Consider the following 27004-nt stretch of genomic DNA (forward strand, 5'->3'; position numbering starts at 1 on the left):
ATGTGGGCTCCTCCTCTGGGGCAGTATAGCCCTGTGGGCATCAAGCAGCTCCCTAAACTGAGCTCAGAATCTGTAGAGACTACAGGAGTTCCCAGCAACAATGAATGCAGGTATCCGCAATGTTAATGGGACTGCTGGAGTCTGTTTGCTTACGTTTTCCCATGAAGGAAATGGTCATCTTGCTCCCAGCTGGTCCAGACTAGGAAGATGGTGTGTCACAGCAGGGTATTTGGATCTCCTCTCTATCTGACCACCTCTACAGGTTTCCTTGACCCACAGGTTTTCTGTCTCTTCTTTGCTGTCCAGGGTTTTCTCTCAAACACTCCAGTTCAAATGAATTTGTTTAGCCACTGTTTTTGTCCTTTATTCTGGAGGGCACAGGCATTCCCCTCCTCTCATGTGCCATCTTGTTAGACCATCCATGTTCTTATTTTTAAAAAGTGGGAGGAATGAAATTGAAGAGAATGCAATCGTGTAGAATAGAATTGGATATATGAGATAGCATCAAGGATTATTTCATAAAACTTTTGTTTCACTTGTATATATGGGGATATTCAGAGACACAATATAAATTTTCTATTTTTACTTAGGATCAAAAAGTTTGAGTTTTTAGGCATATATAATATGTTAGTAGCAGCACTATAGAATAAACCTGTTGAAATGCCAACATGAGGGAGTGATCTGTTGCCTTTTTTATATAAAAATGGGGCTTGTATTAATATATTTAGATCAGTGGTATAACTTTGACATTTATACATCTATTCTCAGTCCCTCCACTTACCACAGTATCTCTTGTCCTCACTCATAGGGTCAGGGTTTTAGGCCTCACTTTTCCTGCATTGGGAGAAGGTGACATTGATCCATGCTGTGCTCATGCTGGTTTTTGCAAACCTGAAGCTCCATTTCTCATGATTGGATTATGTGCTAATTTCCTCAAACCTCTGTACCCAGTTTGGTAAAGCAAATCCCACCAAACAGCAGCGATGAAGGGGCCTTTGCAAGATCACTAGAACTTTCCTTGCCTTCAGGGCCAGGCGGAGCCTGTGCCTTCCATAGAAAGAGCTGGAGAGATTGACTCACTACTGAGGAGGCTGCTCCTCTTTCCTTAGGACTGGGAACAATTTTTGTATTTCAAATAAGCTGCTTGTTCCCTATGGCAGGGCTCTCAGATCTAAGGATTTGTAGCTGCTTTGACATCATTTGCAAGACATATAGAGGCAGATTGCTTCAGTAAGTACACCCCAGAGAGGGCCTGTACCCAGACTTCACCAGCATTACCCAGTGAGCCTGTGTTGCCTCTGGCATTTGGCTTGAGTTTCAGGGGACTCCTTTCTGGTGGGACTCAGTATAAGGTGGCTGCATGGACATGTTTTTATCCTAGTGCTCTAGGACTAGGAAGGAAGAGTAGAGAAACAAGTAGAAGGCAGGTGACGAAGGCTTGTTATGAGCAAATTGGACCACATTGATTTCATGAAATTCTTACTATTTCAATGATTTGCTTAAAATTTTGTTGTACAAATTGCAAAAACAATTCAAAGATGACTTATAGAATATTTACAAACTTTGGAAAACTGAAAAATCAGACACTTATTGCGGTATATAAAATAGTAGATGATCCTATGGAATGAGACTGTTCTTAGATGAAAGAGTATGACTAAACATTTCATGTTTCTCAAGTTATACAAATTTAGCATAATTACAGGAAGCAACTGAATAAGATGAAGAAGAATAAAATTTTTATTTTAAAATTTTGATGGAAGACAAAAGAAAACATATACATATATAGCCTTAAACATACATATATATATAGAGAGAGCTATATATATTGAGAGAGCCTTATATATAGTCATATTTTTATATATATATATATATATAATTATATAGCCATTGTTAAGGCTATACATTGTTAAGTATGTATATATATATAAGGCTATATATGTATGTATTGATATATATACATAAAATCAGTACAATTAAATAAGAGGTACAGGTTAGAGGGTATCAAAGTCAATGACAGTATTTCTCACAATTTGATAGTAAACAAAGATATGATTTTACTTTAAGTAGGGGAAAGTTTATGTAGTAGGTGAGCCTGGTAGATGTGGTTATTTTTTCTGGAAATAAACAATATTGACCTCCTACTCCCCATCTCACCCTGAAGTAAATGGATAAGAACTTCTAAGTGTAAAACAAAACAAAAGAAAATAATATGTACCTAGATTGAAAACTTAAAAGAATGTATTTTTAAAATAACTTGGCACTCAGGATACCTTTTAAACCAAGATCGAAATCCCCAGACGTTTTCAAGGACTATATTACTATTTGACATCATAAGAAGTTGTAAATTCATTTCTGGCAAATACATTCAATAAACATAGTTGAAAGGTGAAATCAACTGGGAAAATATCTTCCCAAAGCATTAGATACATAAAGCGTTATTATTCACAATATTATCCATAATATTCAAAAAACTTCTCAAAAATTGGTAAGAAAACAACGTCCCAATGGGGAAGTGGTACCACACACTCTCCACTGCTCAAAGGCCTGAGTATCAGTGCAGCCAGTGCTTGTCTCCCTCTCCTCTCCCCTGCTGTGATGTCCCCTCAGAAGGCGTCTCCCCATATTTAGTGCTTCACTGATAGAAAAATACTGCACTTCCCAAACAGGACTAGTTCCAGACACGCTTCCAGAATTTTTGGGAAACCCCCTCCTCTCCTCTGAAAATCCTGTCCTGTACACTAGATATCCTGATTGTTCTGTTGGGCCTCCCACTATGGCATCATCAGCAGATGGGGCACAGTCTCCTGGGCACAGAGGCCTGGGAGGAATCTGTCCCAGAAACCATGGGGTGGGGACTTCTGACTAAATCAAGGGAAGATTGTCAAGGAGAAAGTCAACAAAAAGTGAACTTTCTAATTTCAAAAATATTATCCTCATTCCACTTCAAATTAAGGGACTTGGAGAAGGGATTGGGGAGCTGGGTGTTTAATGGGTTCAGTGTCTGATACTGGGATGATGAGAAAGTTCTGGGGCTGGATTGGCTGATGATGGAGAGAAAATGATGTGAATAAATGCCAATAAATCCTGTACTCAAAAATGATTAAAATGGTAGTTTATGTTAAATCTGTTATACCCCAATAAAAAGTAAATAAAGTTTTGTTCCCAGTGGGCAGGTGAGTAGAGGAAACTCTCTTGCCACCTCTTGGCAAGAGCCTGAGAAACAATGGGCCATCATCAGTGTGAGCTCTTCTGAGGGCAGTGCCGACAGCCTGGGAGACTGGTGAGTGTAGCAAGGGCAGGCGCAGGTCCCGGGTCCTAGAGTGTGAGTGTGGCAAGTGGTGTTGACTTCTGCCTGCCTAGGAGGTGTCCTTGAAGGTGCACCTGAGTGAGCAGAGATAGGTGAGCTCTGTGTGTCCTGTATGCAGCAGCAGATTTTCTGATCACCTGTGCAGAGAGGGGAGAAAGCCATGATGATGGGAGCTGGTTTGGCTGAGAATTTCCAAAGGCCCAGGAGCTCCTTAACCTTACATTAAAACACAAAGGAGAGCTCAGCAGAGGCCATCACAACTGCCTAATATTTGCATTTTTAGTAGAGACAGAGTTTCACCATGTTGGCCAGGCCGGTCCTGAACTCCTAACTTGAGGTGATCCGCCTGCCTCTGCTTCCCAAAGTGCTGAGATTACAGGCATGAGACCCATGCCCGGCCTTCATTATTCTTTATGATTCATTTTTTAAAAATTATTGTTTGTCTCTGCCTGTCAACCATTGTGCTCATCACTCACCTGACAAATATCACATCCTGAGTAGATACTTGTAGAATGCATGAACACAATTTCAGTTCAAGATCTAAGGAGTGGAGGCATAATGGTGGAATGGCAGGTCAGTGTTTTGTTTCAAAGTTTGTTGAAATATTGGGGACAGTGTCCTTGTGGCTCCCAAGGAGTCCAGACAAGTTTTTGCATCTGTGGTAAACAAGAAATTTTTTGTTTTAGTTCAGAAATACTTCATATGGAGAATTTTGTTGGGATACATATATATCTCCTGCATCCGAAATCAAACAACTCAAGTTGTTACAAAGCTGTAAAATCAGGATTAAATAGAATTCATCTAAAAAATGTTTTTCAGAGGGTTAACTAAATCTAGCCACCAATGATTTTTTTTTTCCCAAAATGACAGCTTATCTCAAAAGTATGGCAAGTAATGCTTCTCCTGTAAACAAACTGAGCTCACATCTACAGGTGTCTGATTTCATTGATTCAAGTGATTTCTGACTTGTGGGTACCCCTCAGCACCCAGCCTCATCCTCCTCTTCTCCTCTTGGATTCAGTTTCTTCTCCTGAGTTGGGAGGTTGTCTGGACAGTGTCCTTGCCATCAGTGTTGCCCCTCTCCCCACCAACCATGTGCATTTGCTCCGCCGTCTCTCAGTGCACTTCCAAGGATGCTCTAGCCACACTGGTAAGGTGTCTCCATCTCTGCCCCTTCTCTTTCCCCTGAGTACTGTCCAGTGTTTGCTGGAACCTGTGAACTTCTTGTGAATGATAACTACTAAGAGCTTCTCAAACTGAGCCTCCATGTTCTAAACAGAACGTGCAGTCAGGATTCCAGGGAAAGTCAGTGGCTCCCACCCCTAGAAGTACTTTGCTGTGAAAGGCGTAATGTATGGAACATAGAGGTCACTTGGGGCCTTGGAAAGACATTGAGGCAGGGGGTTACCAGGTTACCAAGTCTGAATTTCTGAAGATAGTTATAGTAGGGATGAATTCAATGTAATTCATGAATTGCTCGTGAATTTCTAGAAAGGATAAGGAATGTTTTTTTGAGCCCTTCAGCATTGGATCTCTGAATGAGAGAGGTCAAGGGGGGAAGATGGAGGATGCAGATGGAAGTGGGAAGGTGTGCAGTCGCCCTGCACTTGCTTGTCTAAAAGTGATGAGAAGGCCTCAGCCAAATGCAGGAGCCATAACCCTGAGCCATCACTCCCCCATGTTACAGGAGACAGGACTTGATCATCCTCCCACAGGTCAGAGATATTGTTAAGCAAGGTGACAGTGCAAGATGCATTTCCACTCCTGACTCCACCCTGGCTAGAGCCCCTGAGTGCTGTTAGCTTGTTCTGAAACTGAGAGACAGTTTAGCACATGTTGCATCACATTCAAGGTTTGCTGAAAGTACTGGCACATTCCCCATCTAATGAGGGAGTCAATACAAGTAACTCAGGGGCATTAGCTCTGCTCCCCCATAAGTAAGTATTGGTGCTGTAGAAATTGAATCATTTTTAAACTACGAAAAGAGATAATATGGAATATGGCGGTGTGATGAGTATCCTTCTTGCTGCTTTGGGCAAATGAGGGCTGGTTTCAGTTCCTCTCTCAGGACAAGAAAACCCTCATGACTGATAAAAGCAGGGCTAGGTTCAGAACATCAGCACTGCTCCGAGGCTGCCTTCCAGTGACTGAAGTTTTAAGACAAATGTTCATGCATGTGTGCTTCAACTCCAGTTTGTCAGCAAAGCAGAATAGATCAGTCCACGAGAAGTCAAGAGAGTCATTTCCTTGCTAACAGTCAAGAAAGTGATTTTCTACATGCTTGTTGTGCTTCTGAGAGAATGCAAAGGAAGATGGGAAGAACACAGGCTTCCTAGATGGGTCTCTGCCTGGCAAGATTGGATTTTAGCCACATAATGTGTTCATAGTTGACGAATTTCAGTACGTCGCACATATGGGTTTCAATAACCGAGGATAAACAGGGCAGAATGCAATAATGATGACAGCTCATTCAGCTGAGAAACCTTCAGGCACAGGGTTTTCTTAATCCTACAATCCTACATCAAACCATAGCAGAGAGCTCAGCAGAGGCAGAGTGTTAACATGGCTCCTGGTCATGTTTATGGCCCTGGATTTCTAATCTGTCCACCTCTGCTCTGTCTCAAGACCTCAGGTGACCAGCTCTCCCCAGATCTCAAGGGCCTGTCACATGTCATATTACCTTCATGTATATTTTGTGATATACAGTGATGTCTCTTAAAATAAAGCCCCAACTAGCATGTTTCAATGATATAGGGGCACTCTTAGGTTGCCAAACACCTTTAAGAAGAATAATAGTGGCTCTATGCTGGGGACTGGGGACTGGATACTAAGCACTACTGAATCATCCCCTTTAATCTTCAGAGTGCCCACATTTTAAATTTCCCTTTCAGAGGTGAAGAAATGGGGGTTCTACAAGTTTAAGTGCCTTGCCCAAAGTTACATGGCTGTGAGGAAGCTGAACCATGATTTAAACCCAGAACTCTTGAATTTCAAAATCAGTGGCCTTAATTACTCTTCATTTGTTTACTTGATTATTGTCTGTCTCTGCCTGTCAACTATTGTACTCACAAGATACAGGATAAATAGCCAACATCAACTGTTGATATATATCCATAGAAAATGAATCATTCTAGTAAACATGTTCATCATAGTACTATTATCAGTAGTAAAGACATGAAATCAACCCAGGTACCCATCAACAGATAAAGAAACTGTGGTACATGTACACCATGGAATACTATGCAGCCCTGAAAAAGAATAAAATCACATTCTTTGTAGCAACATGGATGCAGCTGTAAATCATTATCCTAAGCAAACTAATGCAGAAACAGAAAGTAAAATACTACATGGTCTCACTAATAAGAGGAAGCTAAACAGTGAGTACTCAAGGACATAAAAATTGGAACTATACACGTTGGGGAATACAAGAGGGAGAAAGAGGGAGGAGGTAAGGGTTCAAAAAGAAACTGCCTATTGAGTAAAAGCTCACTGTCTGGGTGACAGATTCATTCATTCTCCAAACCTCAGCATCAGGCAATATGCCTCTAACAAACCGGCACATGTACTCCTGGCTCTAAAATAAAAGTTGAAAAAGGAAAGAAAAAAAAGATAAGATGGTCCTTACTCAGCCCTGCACCCTGCCTGCCACTGGACTCCTGTGAGAGGCTCACCAGTGCTGCACTTTCTCATGGTTTGTGCCAGGCTTGGATGTGCTTTCTGCTTGTTCACATGGAAGAGGAGCTCCACGGGAAAGGGGTGTGAGTACTTGCTTCACTTTTCTGTCCCCTAACACAGCACAGCACAGCCTAATAAAATGTGCTTAATAAATACTTGTTGAAAGCATAAATATGAAGAAAAAATATATAAACATTATTATTATCTTCATTCCAGTTAAAATTGAGGGGCTAGCGAGAGGAGAGTGGGGAGTTAGTGTTGAATGGGTTAGGAGTTTCAGTTTTGGTTGAAGAGAAAGTTCTGGAGATGGATGGTGGTGATGGTGGCAGCAATGGGACTGAACTTTATGCCACTGAATTGTACTCTCAAAAATGGTTAAAATGGTCAATTTTATGTTATGTCCATTTTACCACAATAAAAATATTAAGTTGGTTCCCAGTAGGCAGGTGAGTAAGAAAAACTCTTGCCACCCCTTGGAAAGAGTACAAGAAAAAGTTGGGCCCACCGATGGTGTGAGCTTTTCTAAAAACAGTGATGACAGACTGGGAGACGGGTGAGTATAACAAAGGCACGTCCAGGTACCTGGTTGTAGATTGTGAATGTGGCAAGCCAGCCTTGACTTCTGCCTTCCCAAAGTGTTGTAGAAGGTGAGCTCTGAGAAAGCAGGGGTGAGTTCTGGGTCTTGCGAGCTGCAACCAATTATCTGTCAGTCTTTGCAGACTTTGTAGCCTGCAGAGAGATGCCTGGAGAAAAATCCTGTGGGGGCCCAAATTTCAGCCGACACCCAACTCTTCAAGCTATGGTTCTCAGGGCCATGTCTGTCCACTCCCTGCAAAGCTTCTGGATGGGTGATCCTGGGCCCTAAGCCCTGATTATTCTAGGAATACTGTCTCGTTCAGCCTTGATGGGACTTGTACCCCTAGGTTGTGCAGATCTCCCTGCGTTCACTGAGCATTCTGCCATGCAAATTGTGAGACATCAGCCAAGAACAGCTCCCTCTGTAACAGCAAGGTAGAGAACTCATGGGGGAAGAGGATGGGCTGTGGGAAAAAGGTCACCAGCCAGGAAGCATCACCCCACAGCTGAGTGCACCTGGCTGATGAGTGAAAATGTCCTAACCCGGCAAAGAGACTGAAGAGACACTGGGCATTAAAGTGTGGCCCTGGGAATTATAGTACAGCCCTACGGAGAAATTATAAACTTAAATTCTCCAGGCCTCATCAACCATCTGCCCTGTTCTTTCATTTTCTGGGAACCAATTAGCTCCTTTGTGTTTCACCCATGCTACACTTGAGCTCAGTTAAGCCACCACAATTTTCCAGAACTACCACATTCCTTTAGTCTTCTTAAAATAAATTTGGCTTAAATGTCACCCCCCCAAAAATCTAGTCTCTTTTATTCTTCAAGGAGACACTCTTTCTCCCTGTGGTTATGAGGCATCCTGGGGTCTTCTAAGCAGTCTGTGTTTTGCTGCCTTTGGACACTCCAAGAGGTCTGACCTGCCTCCCCATCCTCCATGCCAAGCCTGGGTGTGGAAATAACGCAGACCCTATGTGCTCTAAGCCCAGCCACCAAGGCATGAGTGCCAGCAGGCTATAATCTTCAGCCTCTTGCAGAAACCTCTTCCCCTTTCCCAGTCTTGGGGACAACTGTTCTCCTGTGTTCCTTCAACTGCACTCGGCCATGAACAATTAGTTTCTTGATAACTTTGACCTCAGTTTATAGGGGAGATTTTTAAATTGGCTCCTACATTTTAAGAATGTTTTACTCTCTCTTCAGAGCTTGACTTTCAGGACCATTGTGGACACAGAAGGCTATCTGGGAAGTCTATTGCTGAATATTAATTTTTTAATTTGCATGACTATCCTTAAAATTTTTGTCTTAAGTCAGCATTTTAAAAATCAGTTGATTTAAAAAATGCTTTTACCTCTTTTAGTGCATCATACATACTTAAGGACACAAAAAAACAGAAACAACAGAAAATTGTTTTTTCTGACAATTCTGTCTAAAACCTTAAGTAATTTTAAGGCAAAACCCAACAATGGTCTTTCCATGATATTAGATTCCAAAGAACCTTTAAGAAGAAGAATAGTTTAGTAGCTCTATTCCAGGGAATGTTTGCTAGCCACAATTAATCCCTTTAATCTTCAAAATACTCACAGAGGTAGGCAGTTTAATTCCCCTTTTACAAATGGGGAAATATTGGCTCCATGCCTTTAAGAGACTTGCTCAAAGTTACATGCCTATGAAGAATCTGAACCATAATTTATTCTCAGAACTATTTAATTCCAAAATCAGTCATCTTGATTACTCATTATTCGTTCATTTGATTGTTGTATGTCTCTGCCTATCAACCATGGTGCTTACAACTTACCTGACAAAAAGTACATCATAAATAAATATTTGTAGAATGAGTGAATAGTATCTCCCCTGAAAACCTAAGGACTGGAAGCATAATGGTGGCACTGCACGCCACTGTTTCATCTCATAGTCCATTGAATTATCAGGGCCAGTGTCCTTGTGGCCCCTAAGGAGTCCAGAAAAATCTGTGGCTCTCTGGGACAGGAGTGGGAATTCCTAGTTTCCCTGCAGAAACACTTCATGTTGAGACTTTTTAAGGACTTTATTCTTTTTCTGTTGTTTTAGTAAATATCTTGCACAATGTATCAACCAGCTCAACTTATTACAAAGCCGGAAAATGTAAATATAAATCATGAGCAAACCCTTGTTCAGATAGAAGGAAAATTAAGTCTAGCCCCCAAATATCGATGTTTTAAATAAATATGGCTAGCATTGTTTCTCCTATCAGGAAACCACAGTCACATCTACAGGTGTCTGATTTCATTGATTCAAATGATTTCTGACTTGTGGGTTTTCTCAGTACCCAGCCTCATCCCTCCTCTTCTCCTCTTGGATTCAGTCCCTTCTCCTGAGTTGGGAGGTTGTCTGGACAGTGTCCTTGCCATTTGTGGTGTTCCTTTTCCCACCAACCACGTGCATTTGCTCTGCTATCTCTCAGTGCACTTCCCCCAGGATTCTCTGGCCACACTGATCAGGTGTCTCCATCTCTGCTCCTTCTCTTTCCCCTGAATGCTGTCCTGTGTTCTCGGGAGCCTGTGAACTTCTTGTGAATGCTAACTACTAAGAGCTTCTCAAAATGAGCATGCATGTTCTAAATAGAACCTGCAGTCAGTATTCCATGGAAGGTCAGCTGGCTCCCACCCCAAGAAGCACTTTGCTGTGTAAGGCATAGTCTGTGGAACACCAAGCTCACTTGCGGCTTTGGAAAGACATTCAGGAAGGGAGTTACTAAGTCTGAGTTTCTGGAGATATTTTCAGGAGAGATGAAATTACTGCAATCCTTGGATTATTATTGAGCTTCCAGAAAGGCTTATGATTGTTTTCTTCTGCCCCATTGCTGTAAATGGAGCCCTTTGAGTGCTGTTAGCTTGTTTTGAAACTGGGAGACAGTTTAGCAAATGTTTCATCACAGCCAACATTTGCTGAAAATACTAATATATCCCCCAACCAAAAACGAGTCACTGTAAATAACTCAAGGGCACTAGTCCTGCTCTCCACACGAGAGAATATTGGTTCTGAGTCAATGGGGCCATATTTAAAGATAACAAAAGTGATAACATGAGAGATGATGGTGGGATTAGTATCCCAGTTACTGCTCTAAGTATATTCAGGCTGGCTGAGTGGGTTTCAGTTCCTTTATCTAGACAAAGAAATGCTCCTCATGACAGGCAGAAGCAAGAAAAGGTTTTATCATCAGCTCTATACCAAGGCTGCTGAGCCACTAGAGTGGTCTCTAGAAGACAATGGCATCAGCAATTACTGTTAACAAGGAGCTGGCTTCTGTAGTACTCTGTTGTTGCTGATAGTTTTAGTTACAGCAACTGCAATGTAGAAGACTTGATTCAGGGATGGCAGAAACTAAAGCCCGTGCCTTTGAGGAGGTTATGAGCAATGAACTAACACCCATTCTCTGCAGGAGGAAGCTGGAAAAGGCAAGAGGCGTCGCTAATGACTAGAGCCCCAGCACATGGGTCATGACTCTTGCTATGCAGGTTAACTATGGGCCCCACTTCCTCAGGCCTTAGTTGTGGACCATGCGCTTGATTCTTCCCTTTCATGTGCAGCCCCAGTTGCTATGATGTCTCTTGAGTCAATGAGCTCTTTGGTTTCCTCTTTGGCTTGAGCAAGTAAATGATCTGACTTCACCTCCAAGCAGCTGACAAGCACCCAAAGGCTTCTTTAGGCAGGTGGTGGGACATGGGTGTATCCTGCAAGTGCTCCTAGCAACGCCTGAGTTTTTGCACCAGAGGCTTTGGGTTTTCCGGCTCTCGACCTAACATCCCCAAATGTTTGGGTTCAATTGCTCCATGAATAATAGGGTGAAGATGCCACCCCTGCCGGTGGGGAATGGGTTCCTGAGAGCTGGGAGGCCCAAGTCAGATCTTGAGACTCTTCATCAAGCAGGTGCTGTTGAGCAAAGACAGCAACTCTCTCTCTCTCTCTCTCTCTCTCCCCCGCCCCCAGGATCTATGAGTATAATTGTTGAATCATGGAGCAGATGGCTGTGCAAGGGAAAGTGCCAAAAAGGTTCCAAAAGGGTTGTATCATTTTGTGTACAAGATTTATGCAATGTATGAGAGCTCCAATTGCTTCACATCCTTGCCAACACTTAATGTTATCTATCTTTTAGTGAGGGGATGGTACTATCTGACTGTGGTCTTAGTTGCCCTGTTGACCAATAATGTTGAGCATATTTTTATGTGCTTACCAACTCCTCTATTATTTTTTATAAAGTGTTTGTCCAATATTTTGCCCATTAAAATTAGATTATTTGTCTTTTGATTATTAATTTGTAGAACTTTAAAAGACAGATTCTGGATTGAAGTCCTCTGTTAGATATATTCAAAAAGTCCTTTGAAAATATATTTGGCATATATTTTCTCCTAGTCTATTGCTGCCTTTTTCATTTTCTTATCATTGCTTTTTGATGAATAGAAGTTAATTTTGGCTAAGTGAAATTGAACAATTTTCTAAGTTTAAGATGAGTGCTGTTTTTCATCAGCCCAAGAATACTTTGTCTACCACATTATATATTCTCTTATTTTTTTAAGGAATTGTATCCATTTTTAATTAATCTTCGTGTTTAGTGTAAAATAGGAGTAAGTTTTTAATTTTCTACACAAATATCCAGTGTTTCAGCACTGTTTCTTGAAAGGACTTTCCTTTTCCTTTTTTCATTGCTTTGATGCCTTTGTCAAAAATCTCCTAATTTTATACATGTGGGTCTACTTTCAGACTTTCTGTTCTGTTTAGTGATCTATTCATCCTTACACCAATACCATACTGTCTTGGTTACTATACTACAGCAAGACTTGAAATTAGCTATTTATTTCTCCATTTTATTTTGCAAGACTGTTTGGGTTATTGTAGGTCTTTTTCATTTCCATATAAATATTAAAAAGTTAGCTTGTTAATTTCTATAAACAAGTCCTCTTTGGATTTTAATTGGTATTGTATTGAATATATGTGTAAATTTGGGGAGAAATGATACTTTAACAATAGTTCATCTTTCAACCTACGAACACTGTATAATTTTCCATTAATTTAGGTTCTTTTAAATTTCTTTAGCAATGCTTTATACTTTTCAGTGTACAGGTCTTACATATCTTTATTTACTTATTTCTAAGTATTTTATATTATGTTAAAATGATATGTAGTTTTTTGTAAATTTCATTTACCACATTTTATGAATAGTATATAAGTACACAATTGAAATTTATAGATTTACTTTGTATCCTGAGACCTTAGTAAATTCACCTGTGTGTTACAGTGGTTTCTTTGTAAATTCCTTGGAATTTTTTATGTAAACAGTCATGTCATCTGCAAATGGAAGAATTGTTTTCCTTTTCCAGCTTTGTATTTTTATTTGTTTCTTTTTTTTTCTTCGCTTGTCTTATTGCAATGCCTAGAACTTACAGTACAACCATGAGTAGAACTGATGGATGTGAACATTTCTACCTTCTTTCTCATCTTAGGAAAAAGTGTTCATGTCACCATCAATATGACTCTAGCTATATGTTTTCTGTAGATGCTCCTTATTGGGTTCATAAAGTATTCTATTTCCTTATTGTTAAGTATAATTTCTCCAAGAATCTTTGAGGTCTATTTTCAGTTGAAGGATGTTTAAAATGCCAATTAAGTAAAAAAGCATTATTTCATAAAGAGTGCTAATTATGTTCTGTTCTCTAAGCATCAACTCATTTAATCCTGAAATAAGGTTAGGGTGCTATTATTTACATTTTCTGGTAGAGGAAACTGAGGCACAGCTTGGCAGAGAAGTTTCTCAAGGTCAGACATCTAGGAAGTGGCAGAGCCAGACAGTCTGGCTCCTGAGATCATAGGCTAGGCTGCCCCGATAACCTCATGCATGTGGTTTCTGTAAATTGCTTCTGCCATCACTTGCCCATCTGAAAGTAGCAGATGCTACTGAAAAACACCTTCTTTTGGGGGTGGGGGGGGAGATGACTGCTAAGTGTTTTAGTAAGAATACATTTCTACAGCATAGTTATAGCATACTGCATTGCAGAAATGTTAAGTTGACCTAAACTACATATTCTTACACTTGATTTCTCTTATTTCCTCAGAATATTTTTTTAAATGAGGATATTGATTTTATTCCTCAAAACAAGTTTAAGTCTTATTTTTGTTAGTGGCTACCTCCATAGCTTTCCATAAAATATATGTTTTCCTTAACTCAAAAGATAAGAAAGCAAATGTCATCATGACCCAAAACAGTTTCTTTTCAAATGTTTTAGTTGGCAAGATAAACATATTTAGTTTTTGTAATCTCTACACTGTATGTTCTTTGCTCTTTTCCAGTATAATACTATGTATTTTATACACAGCAACAGAAATTGGTATGCACATTTTTATATCATTAATATGTATATATGAATTTATACATATATTCAGTCTGTATGTGTATTTTGCTTAGGTGTGAGGTAGTAACAATGGCTGCTATTTCCTTAGTGTCCACTTTGTGTAGGCCACCAGGGGCTTTATGTTTATTGCTTTTAATTCTTACAACAATTTTGCACAATACGTATTGTCAGTCCCATGATTCAGTGAGAATTTGGAGACAGAAAAGATTAATCACTCCATTGAAGGAATACACATAGCAAGTAGTCAAGCTGGGATTATTTCTGGAATTTCAATCCACACCCATTAGTGGTGGTGATTTGAATGATTCTTGTGCCATGGCCCTGGTTCTATGTGGTTATTCAGAAAGAAGGACACAGAAAGGACAAGCATGGGTGGTGAGGCAGCATGTGGGCAACGCTTGCTAGCACATGTGTTGTTTGGTGGCATGAGGTCCTCAGTGAACATGAACCCCACCTGCTTAAACTTGTTTGCTGGAGGCATGGCTCACTAGGCAGGATCTAATGGGAATGCCCTCATATGGTTTTGGTCACAGTCCTGAGAGTGTGGCAAACCACATAAAAGGGGAACCAGGCCTCCCACCAGGTGCCCAAGGGTGTTGCAGAGCCCATCCAAAGTCCCAGGGTCACATCTTTTCTTTCTCTTCAATGTGAGTGCTGAGAAGACTTGCTTAGCATGTGGTGCTCAAAAAAAAAAAACAAAACAAAAAAAAACTTGGGAATGAATGAACAGAAAAATGACATGGACTTTTCTATCGTTCAGTCATTAATAGCCCTTGTCCTCTAGCCTACTGCCGCAGCCAAACTGCTCATGGCCTATGGAAGGGAATTTTCTCACTTTGACAGTTGCACTAGCTTGACATGGCCTTTCAGGAATAACACCTGTGCTACCCTCCAGGTGAACTGCTCTGTGGGGGCAAATGTGAGCAGAGCATTAGGCCCAGCCCACAAGGAACGTTTCCTTGTGTGGGGCGATGGGGTAGGCCAGGCGCAGCATCAGGGACATGTGTCCCCTGAGATGGGTTATAGGGGAGGGCAGGAGGCTTGGCCTGGGATGACTGCCTCCTCACCCCTAGGCAGACAGGTGACCTTGGGTTACTATGTTAAGCCCCAAGAGTTTTCAGCTTTTGAATCTGCAAGGAGGAAGTTGGAGTAATAATAACCAACATTTGTTAGAACATGAAGTGTCACATACTCTGCTTATGACTTTTTGTGCATTTTGTTATTTAATATTCAGATAAGTTGCACCATGGATTATTGCATCTCATATATGACAGACTGAAGCTTAGAGAGGTTGACAACTTGCCCATGATGGCACAGCTAGGACCAGCAGACCAGGGCCCAACGGGAGCCTGACTCCAAGCCCGCTGCTTGTATGACCCCCACCATCCCAATAGTTCCAAATGCACTTCTGACCGCCTAATTATGCCCCTGGAGAGTGAGAGACTTTGCAACTGTAACAGCCTCACTTCACCTTTTTTTGCAAATGTCATGTATAATTTTCATAAACTTTATTTTTAAAAATATGAGTTTATTCCCCAGAGGCTTTCCCTACCTGACTTGGCCTCTGATGGCCAGCAGAGGGCAATGTCATCTCAGGGAGGCTTCCTCCCTTCCCCTGGCCCGGGAACTGTGAAAATTTAACCACTTCTAGCAAAAATGAGTCTCAGCTGGATAGGGCCTAATTTTCCTGGAGAGGATGTTGGAAGATGCATAGCAATAAATTCAGATGAAATCCTGTCTCAGTAGGCACACTTAGAATATTGTTCCTTGGATGGCATTAGAAAGGGAACCTTCTTTTCTTTAAATATAAAGTTCTCATTTTATTCCAGGCATGAAAAGAAGTGATAAAGATTTTGTGCTTTTTCTCACCTTTATTAATAGAAGTTATTAACATGCTTATAATAGACACCATTTCACCTTCACTGGAACTGATGATGATGTTTCACGATAGCACAGTGGTGCCCCCATTGCCAAGTATTAGATATGGTCCAGTGTCTCAAAAATTACCAATCAAAAGGATTTGTGAGTGTCACAGGTTATTTTTAATATCTTTATAATTATTATTTTTAGGGTTTTTTTTAATATCTGTACACTGCTGGGATTCAGATCTGAAAGTCAGATTTCCCTAATAAACTAGTAGGGGCTCTGTGGGTGACAAAGCCACTCTGACAGTGTCTTCCACAGCCACTCATTGGCCACACCCTCTCCTGGTTCTCTGAAGCCCAGCGCAGGTTGCAATGAACAGTAGTTTTTATTTGCCTTGCAACATTTCACTTAATTCTTGGTGCATTGTAGTGAATAACTCATTGTCAGCCCCTTTTGAGCACCCAGCATGCCAGAACATTTATAAACAAAGGCACTTCACAAAAGGTAAAGAATACAAACGTTTGAGGACTTAAGGGCTACATGCTTTTTCAGTGCTTTATCTGTATGAACGTGTTAGGTCTTCACAACAGCCCTACAGGTATTATCATCCCCATTGAACAGATGGGAAAACTCACCCAGAGGTGCTACAGACCTTGCTCAAGATTACAGAGCTCTGAGAGTGGAGCAGGGATGTAGTCCTGGATGAGTGGATTTCCGAGCCCACTCCTTCCCGCTTATCAGTGTCAGCAAGTGCAAATCTCAGGAGCTCTGGAGCATCTCAGCAACCTTCTGGGAGGGATGCTCTTTACCTTGCTCTATCTATGTTGGGTTCCAGAATCTTCTCCCTAAATGTAAATGTAACAGAAACTGTTGGCGACTCACTCACACGCCTCTGGCCTGTGGGTTTTATCTGAGTTTCAACTTTTTCTTTGCCTGAAGACATTCTCTTAGACCTCAGGGGGCCTCTCTGCCCAAGTCCAGGGTGGTTTGAGTGCTGGGAAATTAATAGCCCTGGCAGCCCTTCACCAATGACTGACAGGCCAGTGTCTGAATGCCCCAGCTCCCTCACCTCTCAGGAAGAAGCACAGGGGATTCTGCAGTTTCCTTGTGGGATTGAACTCCAGCAGCTCACAATCAGGCTGCCTTCCCTTCCCGGTCTCACATTCTCCTCCTGGTCCCATGCTCCTGGTACCATGTCCCTGCTCCTTTGCTGGGGTACCTTGCACTTGCCAGGTAAACTCTTTCTACTGGGATCTCAAATCTGTGCCTACTTCTGAAAAAGTAAAGATAGAAGGGATACAAGTGTCAACATTTAACAGTAACTTGGGACTTCCTAAAGATATCCAAGGATTTGTTGAAAAAGACTGAATTCACATTCTGTAATGAGAGCTGGCATCAGTGAAATGAACATACTAATAAAAAAGCTCCCCTTGGCAGGAAGCTGGTTCTTCCTTCTTGTAATGCTTAGGGGAGTGGGGTCTGGGTCACTGCCGTTGGGACCCTCTTCTCATGACTTAAGTGCTTTGTGATCACTTACATGGCCCACTTCCCTCTTCAGTGCCTGGTTCTGGATTCTGGTAGCACCCTCATTTGTGCTTGTGGCCAGGAATGAGCATGGCTGCTGCAGCCAAGGCCCTGTCCTGCACACATGGATCCACCTCCTCTTTGTGGCCCACCTTCCTGACCAATGGAAGAAGCTTCTGCTTGGATTCCCAATGGAAAACAAATGCTCCCCTTGAAGACTGCTTTTCTGCATAGCAGAGAGCACATTATTTATGCTAACAGGAAATCCATGGATTCTGTCTTCTAATAACTGGTTGGTTATTTACTATGTTCCAGGCTTTATTAGAAGTGCTTTGCTTACATTAATTGATTATCATGAAACTCTGTGAAGTATTTGCTATTACTTTCTTCATTTTACAGATAAACTGAGGGACAGATAATTCAAACCACTTGGCCCAAGCTATACAGTGAGTAAACAATACTATCTTATGTCAGATTCAGATGAGGAATCTGAACCAAAATATTTCACCCTCAAATATCCTTCTTAGACATATTTTGAGATGGCTGTTTAAAGGGCCTGCAAACAGAGGTAGCCCTGCAGAGCTGTCCTTGTGGGGAGATTTGCATCTGTTCAGAATCAGCATGGTGCAGCCAGGCTTTTTCTGAGGCTCTCCCTTCTCCAGATCAAGAAAATATAAAAAGAGTCTGACACCTTAAGTTATGAAATAAATATTTGCCATCTATTTTCTCTGAGGACTGCTACGTGTAAGATTTCGCCTGCCTAACAAGACCACCTTTGGGGAGCCAGACCTCCTCCTCTCCTCCCATAAGCTGCCTTGCCATCATAACCTGATTTACCACCACAACCAGTTTTTGGCCATACTCCAAGCCCACATTTTTTCTGTAACCATAAGCTGTGTATAGGCTGGGTATGGTGACTCATGCCTGTCATCCCAAAACTCTGGGAGGCCAAGGCGGGAGGATCACTTGAGGCCAGGAGTTCAAGTTCAAGGCAACATAGGAAGACCCCATCTCTACAAAAAAATGAAAAGAATTAGCCAGGCATGGTGTCACAGGCCTACAGTTTCAGCTACTCAGGAGGCTGAGGTGGGATGGCTTGATGGATTGCTTGAGCCCAGGAGTTTGAGGCTATAGTAAACCATGATCTTGCCATTGCACTATAGCCTGGGTGAGAGTGAGACCCTATATCAAATAAAATTTTAAGAAGATACTATAAAAGTGTCAACCACCTTACCATTTCTTGGAGATCTTTATTTATAAGATTCAGTGCACATTAATAAATATGTGCACCTTTTCTCCCATTAACCTGTCTCTTGTCAGTTTATTTTCAGTGACCTTTCCAAAGGCAAAGAGCAAGTTTTCCCTTGACACCCACAGGAACAACTTACCCTCACTACCTTCTGCTTCACAGTTTCAGATGACTGGCCACTTACCAAAAGGCAGAAGAGGTTCATGAGTTCCTCTTTTTCTCATTTGCACTTGACCTCTTTCTCATAATACACACCCAGGAATGTCTTCTACATAGTTTTTTTTCCCCAGCAAAACATCTTGTAAGAAATCAAATCAGATAGTAAAAATGTTTTAAAAAGTCTCAGAGCTGCTTTCCTTAGAGGTTGCTGCTGCATAGCACTAAAGAACATGCATGGAGGTGTGAGAGGGCAGTGCTGTGTGTGAGCCATGGTCCACCTTATTTAGACTCCTGGTTTTCCAGAAAGCATCTCAAGTCAGCACAGATGTAGAATTTCTGGTTCAGTGCAGTTGGCTGAGCACTTGTGCTTACCTCCCCACCCACAAGAGACCCCACTGATAATGATTGCAAAAGAGGGAACAAAACGTCACTGCAGACACCATTGGAAGTGAGGTAGCAGGTGGGATTTGACTGCAGGCCAGATTGAACACCGAAACAGGGAAGAGGCATGCCCATCAGAAAATGATTTACCATTGCAATGGCAACATCTTTTCTAGAAATTACTGAGTAATCCACCCTTTAATTTGAAGGTAATTAAAAGTACACATAAATATAACTGCTGGATTGCCTCTGAGCTGCTACTCCAACACACTGCCTTTGGGGTTTCCTGGCTCTCCAAGGGCAGTCACAGAGCTGTGACACTGCTGCCTCAATAAAGCTGTTTTTTCCTACCACTAGCTCACTATCGAATCCTTCCCTGAGTGAAGCTAAGAACCTTCCCAAGCTAAGCCCCGATTTGGGGCTGGCTTGCCCTGAATCAAATGGCATTCCTAGCTGATCTCCCAGCCTATGCCCTCCAAGGAGCCTCCTCAGTGCCCCATTTCTGAGAAGGGTCCTGCCAGTTCTCTGACAAAGGATTCCATCCCAAGGTCATCAGGCAACACTCATTCTTATCCAACTAGATCCAGCCTATATCTCTTACTGCTCAAAAGAGTAAGTCCAACCAATACCTTCAGAAGTGGACCCCATATCAGCCCCTAAAAGTCAACGCTGTGCCCATTGTAGGAAGGAGCTGATGAAAACTGGGGAGCACTTAGAGTACATGCTATTTTCTATGTCCGATTTGGCTTTATTTAACAAAAAATTTTGGCTAGTTTTCAGAGAATCCAGAAAAGTTTGTGAAGGAGTTTTTTAAGTTGATGATGTTCTTTAACTTAACTTGTCATGACTTGCAAGTATTATCATCTGCTTGGTGTGCTGTGGAAGAAATGCAGTGGGAAAAGGGTGTGGTTTAGCCAGTCAGTTATGACAAGGCTAGAGAAATAACTCAGAGAAAAGATGGAAGGCCCACTCTGTTTCAACGTCATTTGATTGGGGCACTCAAGAAAAATACTTGTACAGATCCAGACTCCCCAGAAGGGCAGGCTTTCCTGGATGCACATTTTATTACTCAATCTTCTCCTGACAGCAGGAAAAATGCTACAAAAAGTAGCAGCAAAGGAGCTTCATACCCCTGTAATCCAACAATTAGACATGACTTTTGGTGTTTACAACAACAGTGACAGAGGGGAAGAGGCAAAACCATAAGAAATAGCCAAAAAGTACAATTATTAGCAGATGCTTTAAGCCCCCTTCCTCCTCAGGGTTACCCATCCCAAGAAAGTGTCACAAGATCAGCATCTGGAATGCCCAGATAAGAGCCCCAGATGAGAGCCCCTAGCTGACTGGCCCGTGAGTCTGAATCATTGTGACTTCTATGAACACAAGGGCCATTGACAATGAGACTGTCCTAACTGTCCCTGGTGAGAGACAGAAAAAGCTACCCACCAATTCTAGAGCTAACCTTATCCTGCTGGCCCCAGTATGCTGTTTTGCTCAAGTAATTTTACTAGGGATTACCTAGTAAAAGGTAACCTGTTACCCCACAGACAGTTTCCTGCAGTAGCAGGCCAGAGGCCGCCTGAATATTTTTCTTCAGTGTTCCTGCTGCTGCGTGATCTCTCCAGCAGCTCAGAGACTCAGGTCTCCCCTTGAGTGACACAGTTTGCCTCCTCCCTTCCTTATTGGCTGCTACAGGATTCCCTTCCCTGCCTCTTCCTGTCTTCCATACCTGCTGGGGCAGATAAAGGTTGGCCAGGTAGACAGGTTCAAGTTTAGTAAATAACTTGGATCCTTTTATCTTGTATAGGTGCTTTGTTTGATGTGTTTGTTCATGTATATAGACAAGTACTGTGGTGTGTCTTGTGTCTGGCGTGTTATCAGATTGGCTTATGAATAACAGAGCAAGAATAAATTTCACAAATAAGACTGGTTTGAACTTGTTAGTTTGAAAAGAATGTTGTGTCTTTTACAATTTAACTTTAGGGTAAAGCACTGTTGTTTGTAGGCCTTCAACTGGTTAAAATGGCTTCAGATAGGAAACCTTTTGTACAGATGAGAACCTTAAAATTGTGAAATGGTTCTCATCTACAGAATGCCAATGTATGGTGGGAAGTTAAGGATTGCTTGCTTTCTAGGGTTATATAAAATGTGCCAGGGCAAATATATTCTTTATTGGGAAAAAGAATAATTTTTGTCAAATTCAGAAGTTATTAAAGGGGAGGTTCAAATTATAAAGGAACCAGTGAATAGAAAAAGAAGAGGTAAAGAAAGCTCTAGATTAATACATATATATATAGGCAGGGAAGTTTACAAAGAAAGAGTTATTTTATATAGAAAGGATCTTTCATAGTAAACTCTTGTCCTATAGTAAAATGATTGGTTATTTAAGAAAGAGTTAGTATAGGACAAGTCAAAATACCCAAGCATGTGGTAGATGGTATATGTCGTGATAAGTGATATAAATTGTGATATAAAAGGTTCATGATGGCAATTTATTAAAGGAATTTTGTGTGTGATTAAGCTGGCTATAATTAAAAAAAATTGTGTATAGTAGACTTTCTACAAATAGTCTACATGTCAAACCAAATTTTCTTAATGTATTAATTTGCTAAATTACCCAGAATTTTGCTTTTCAATTTTATAATCTATTTCTTTTAAAAGCTTCTTGCTTCTCAGAGTCACATAACTCTCTCCTTTAGCCTTTTTGTTAGCTCCTGTGACATTTTCTCTTCTGGTTCCAACTTTATTGTGGCCTGATGCTAAAGTGTTTTGTCTGAGTGGTGTATAAAAGCTGTTTTTTTCTCCAATATAACTTGATTCTATACTCTTGGTTTTTCTTGACATTTCTAAATTTTCACTGTAAACAGAAAACTTTCTCAGTTCCCCTGCTAGACTCATAATCTTAAACACACTTTTCCTGCATCTGATTAAATTCAAGTTTTATGTTTCTCTTCATCAAACTCAACTTTCAGGTTATTTAAGTGGACTTCCCATGAGGAGAGGTAATCACACTGCCAAGGGTATTTAACTTTGGATAAATAAGTAACTATTGCTTACAATAACCTGTAGTTTCACACTGAACAAATATTTTGGGCCTTTTATCAACTTTGAAAAATACCTCAGAATTAAATCCTAGTTTAAATCTCCTGCTTGTTGCTGGGGTTTATTAAAGCTATAAAAATTAATCACCACAAGGTTATAAAATCTTTTTACAGCTTCCAGTCAGGTCATGAACTCCAGTATCACCACCTCCAACCCTCTGACAAGTTCCTTATCAAGTGCTATTAACTAATCCATGTGCTGCCAAATTACAGGGCTTTGAGTCCTGGGTATGCATACATAGCTCATCTAGAGATGGTACCAATTCCTGCCAGTATCTGACGTCAAACTCAAGTTCACCAAAGCCTTGTCTTTAAACCTGGGCAAAGGAGACAATCAAAGTAAACTGCTTTCATGAGACAGCGACAAGCTTGTATTCATTTAATAATTTTGTCTTTAACTGAATTAATATAACTTATTCTATGCTTTAATACAAAATAATTTAAATGTTTAGCTACCCATGAGCTTCCTTCCCTCTCATTCTCAAAACTAGGCAGGGCTTATGACCTTTTCGCTTAAATCATTGCTAATTCGTTGTTTTGTTTTTCATCTAGTATTTAAAGTGATTTAATCCTTTCAGGCCCAGGAACTATGGTGGAATAAATGGGCATGCAAGATTGCAAGGGCTGGGTTTTGAGGGTTAACATTAATTCAGCCCCTGCAAATCAAAGGCACACAGATGCCTTAATAAAATGCTTGTGTTTGGTATAGCTAATTGCTATGAGTCAAGATTGCAGTAGCTCAGTGCACAGAATGTATAGATAAGTCAGTTTTATACTCTTATTTTTGACTTTTAGTTTTTGACTCATATTACTTAAAATGGTTTTAAGGACTAGTGATTACCTGCTTGCCTCCATTCCCATCTGGCCTAGAACGTTGAATTGACTCTGAGTCTTTAGATTCTAAGTCTCTTGGCCAAAGGAAATCCCCCTTCCACACACATGCAAAATTCTAAAAACACTAACTCAGGCTATGACCAAAACAGGAGATTGGGCACTCCTCATTATGCCACTTTACAATTTAAGCCAGGTTTACAAGGCCCTTTAAGAATATAGAAATAAAGTATTGCCTCCTCCCAGAAGACACAGTCTTACTAAAAACTTAAAAAGCAAAATACCCTAACGGACCACAACCAAAATGGAAGGGCACCTGTGAAGTGTTGCTGAGTACCCTACTAATGTTAAACTAGGGAGTAACTAGTTGGGTACACCTGTCCAGTACTAAACCTATTTCTTTCTTTTTTTTTTCTAAAGACGGGGTTTCGCCATGTTGGTCAGGCTGGTCTTAAACTCCCGACCTCAGGTAATCCGCCCGCCTTGGCCTCAAAGTGCTTGGATTACAGGCATGAGCCACCATGCCTGATCCTAAACCTATTTCTTATGTGTTGCAGGCATAAAAGGAGGACATCATGACTACACCTGTGAACCTTTAAAAGACTTCCACCACCCACTTAAAAGAATCAACACTAAGTCAGAAGTGGTAATGTGATGTTGTGGATGGGAATAGGCACGTTAATTTTTCTCTTTTTCCTAACTGTAACACTTCTTTTCTATTGCTTTGCCCAACACGTCTCCCTGGGAAACATCTCTTTTGCTGTTATTGTGTGTAGAGGGCACTCTAAGGCCTCTGTGCATGCATCTGTGAGTGGAGCCCAGGCTTATATGGACTGATCGCTCAAGCGATGGCTCATTTCTTCCTTGCCACTAGCTGCCACCACACGTGGAGCGACGCTGGAGCCCGAACTGACGCTGCATTGGCACCCCTCCTGGAATTACAAACTAAGGCCAGGGTCCTCGGAGCTCAATGCGCAGGCATCCCAGCTCCCTATGTCCATTTCCATGTGTTTTCAAAGAAGACAGAGGCACTGGGTTGGGCTTCCATTATTTTTCCTCCCCATCCCCAGTTTCTTTCTCTTTTTAAAAATCATAATTATACCAATAATTAAAGCCAATTTCCTCTTCCCCTCCCCCAGTCCCTCCCAGCAACGCCCCCCTTCCTCACCTGCCCAAGCTGGGGAGCGGCACGAATTGACCTAGTGAAGCTACAACTTTGGAACATAAATTTTGGGGTCTCGAACCATGTCGCTGACCAGCACCAAAGACGGGATTTTCAATCAAGGACATCTTAGACCTGCTGGACACCAACAATGAGAAGGGCTCTGTGGCCGAAGGGCCAGGGGAAGAGAATGAGGGGCCCGAGCCAACTAAGAGGGCCAGGCCGCTGGGGCAGGGTGCCCTGGATGCAGTGCAGAGCCTGCTCCTGAAGAACCCCTTCTGTGACAGCAGCGACAACCCATACACACACTGGCTGGCCAGCACGAGGGTCTCCAGTACTCCCATAAGTCGCAAAACTTGGCTGTCGAGGCCGTTGTCGCCTCCATTCCTGCAGCAGCAACTCGGGCTGGACATTGGGAATGAAAGGGGAAGGGGCCATGTAAGTCCAGACCACCTCACACGGATCCCTGGAAAGATTTTTAAAACTTGTATGTATAGGACGCCCTCTGCCCTCCTCTTTAAACCCCCTTATTTCCGGGAAAGGACTTGGTCTCTGAGATTTTTTTCAGTGCCAGAAATTAAGGAGAAAGAGGGGAGAAGAGCTATACCTCCCAGGGGCTGGTATATGATGTCAACTGGGACTGAGGGCTCCAGCCAGACCCCCAACTCCAGCCGATGGGAGGGACTGGAGGTAGCCAGCGAGCCTCGTCCAGTTCGGGTGGGGAGGCTTCGGGTGGACCGGGTATAAATAGCTCACCCTGTCCCCTGAGTGATCATAGAGGACGCTTTGTGCGATGCAGGGGTTTCTAGAAAACCCGAAAGCAGAAACCAAAGCCCCCCAAAACCTGCCTTAAGTGGCCGAGGAAATCAATGCTGGGATTGTGGGGTTTTTCTTTTAAAAATCTGCCCAGGCTTTTCCCAAAAGGAAATGGCTTAAGGGGGCCGGAGCCCTTAAGCTGAGATGATATTTGGTGCGCCACTCCCCCCAAATCCTCACCCACACTATACGAGCCCCTAGAAATGTGAGCCCCAGCCCCCACTCCTGCTGATGTTTCTCTTTACCCTTGGAGGCCTAGACATCATTGTCAGGCATGGAGCTGGTCAGAAGTCACAGCAAAGGTAGCCAGGCTGGGCTGCCAGGTGCGGAGGGCCAGGGGCGCACGAAGGATCTGGAGTGCTCCGAGTCTGGTGCAAGCTGCCCATGGCCTCCACATGCCTGACATGCTTTTTTCTCCCCCTCCCCCAGTGCACTGTCTGGAAGGCAGTGCGCCCCCTCAGGACTCAAGCTCCAAGTCCCCGGAACCCTCGGCCGACCAGTCACTGGACAATACTGAGACCCCGGGCGGTGGGCAGGGGGACGCTGGCAAGAAGCGGAAGTGCAGCTTTTCTCCAAGGCGCAGATCTAAGAGCTGGAGCGGCACTTTCTGCAGCAGCGGTACCGCCTTGGAGTGTGAGCACCTGGCCAGCCTCACCCGCCTCATGCCCACGCAGGTCAAGATCTGGTTCCAGAACCACCACTACAAGATGAACCGCGCCAGGGCCGAGGAAAATATGGAGGTGATGCCCCTGCCCTCGCCGTGCTGGGTGGCCGTGCCCGTCTTGGTCAGACACGGCAAACCATGCCATGTGTTCAAAGCCCAGGACTTGGCAGCCGCCACCTTCCAGTCAGGCATCCGCTTTTTGGCGTAGAGTGCACAGTCGCTGCAGCACATGCAGTACAACGCCCAGTACAGCTCGGCCTGCACCCCCCAGTACCCGACAGCACACCCCCGGTCCAGGCCCAGCAGTGGACTTGGTGAGCACAACCCCAACCAGACTCGTGCACCAGGCCCAGGCAACACCCCAGCAAGGCGGCGGCGGCAGCAAGGAGGTCTCGGTCCTCATGGTGGTTTTTATTATTATTATTATTTTTTTTTTGAGACAGAGTTTTGCTCTGGTTACTCAGGCTGGAGTGCAATGGCGCGATCTCGGCTTACCGCAACCCCTGACTCCTGGGTTCACGCAATTCTTCTGCCTCAGCTCCCTGAGTAGCTGGGATTACAGGCACGTGCCACCATGCCCAGCGAATTTTCTGTATTTTTAGTAGAGACGGGGTTTCACCATGTTGACCAGGATGGTCTCGATCTGTTGACCTCTTGATCCACCCGCCTCGGCCTCCCAAAGTGCTGGGATTACAGGCTTGATCCACCGCGCCCAGCCTATTATAATAAATATTATGGAATCGAGTTGACTTTTGGCATCCGGAGGCACCGGGAGGTTGCCTATGTCTCCTTAGAGTGGTATATTCCACCCACTCAGCTCTGCCCAAGCCTCTGCTTCTGAACATTTGGAGAGGGCTGAACTCTACACCGTGTTTACAGAACGTTTGCGCAGTTTGCTTCTTTGCCTCTCCCTGGGGGGACCAAACCGTCCCAGCATTAATGACGCCACTTGAAAACCAGAAAAAGACCGACCACCCACTCCTGCTTTTGTGAATTTTGTAAAATATGTTTGTGTGAGTAGCGATATTGTCAGCTGTCTTCTAAAGCAAGTGGAGAACACTTTATAGAGAATTTCTTCCTTTTATTAAAAAATAAGAAAATGCTAAATATTTATGGCCATGTAAATGTTCTGACAACTGGTGGCAGATTTCTCTTTTCTTTGTAAATATCAGTGGTGATTGTTGCCAAAATGACTTTCAGGATGGGCCTGTTTCCCTTCTGGGTCCAACTCCTTTCTTTGTGGTTGGAGTTTGGTTATATTTGCATTTTCCCCTGCTTTCTTTCTCTTTTTATTTTATTCAGTGCAA

At 42.5% G+C, this 27004-nt stretch overlaps 1 pseudogene; it reads left to right on the forward strand.

Annotated features, from left to right (window-relative positions):
• On the forward strand, window positions 1-26136 carry LOC144576529 (homeobox protein Nkx-2.2-like; annotated as a pseudogene).
• Window positions 26137-27004: the final 868 nt, after the last annotated feature.

This window comes from Callithrix jacchus, chromosome 1 (assembly GCF_049354715.1).
Source record: "Callithrix jacchus isolate 240 chromosome 1, calJac240_pri, whole genome shotgun sequence".
NCBI classification, from domain to species: domain Eukaryota; kingdom Metazoa; phylum Chordata; class Mammalia; order Primates; family Cebidae; genus Callithrix; species Callithrix jacchus.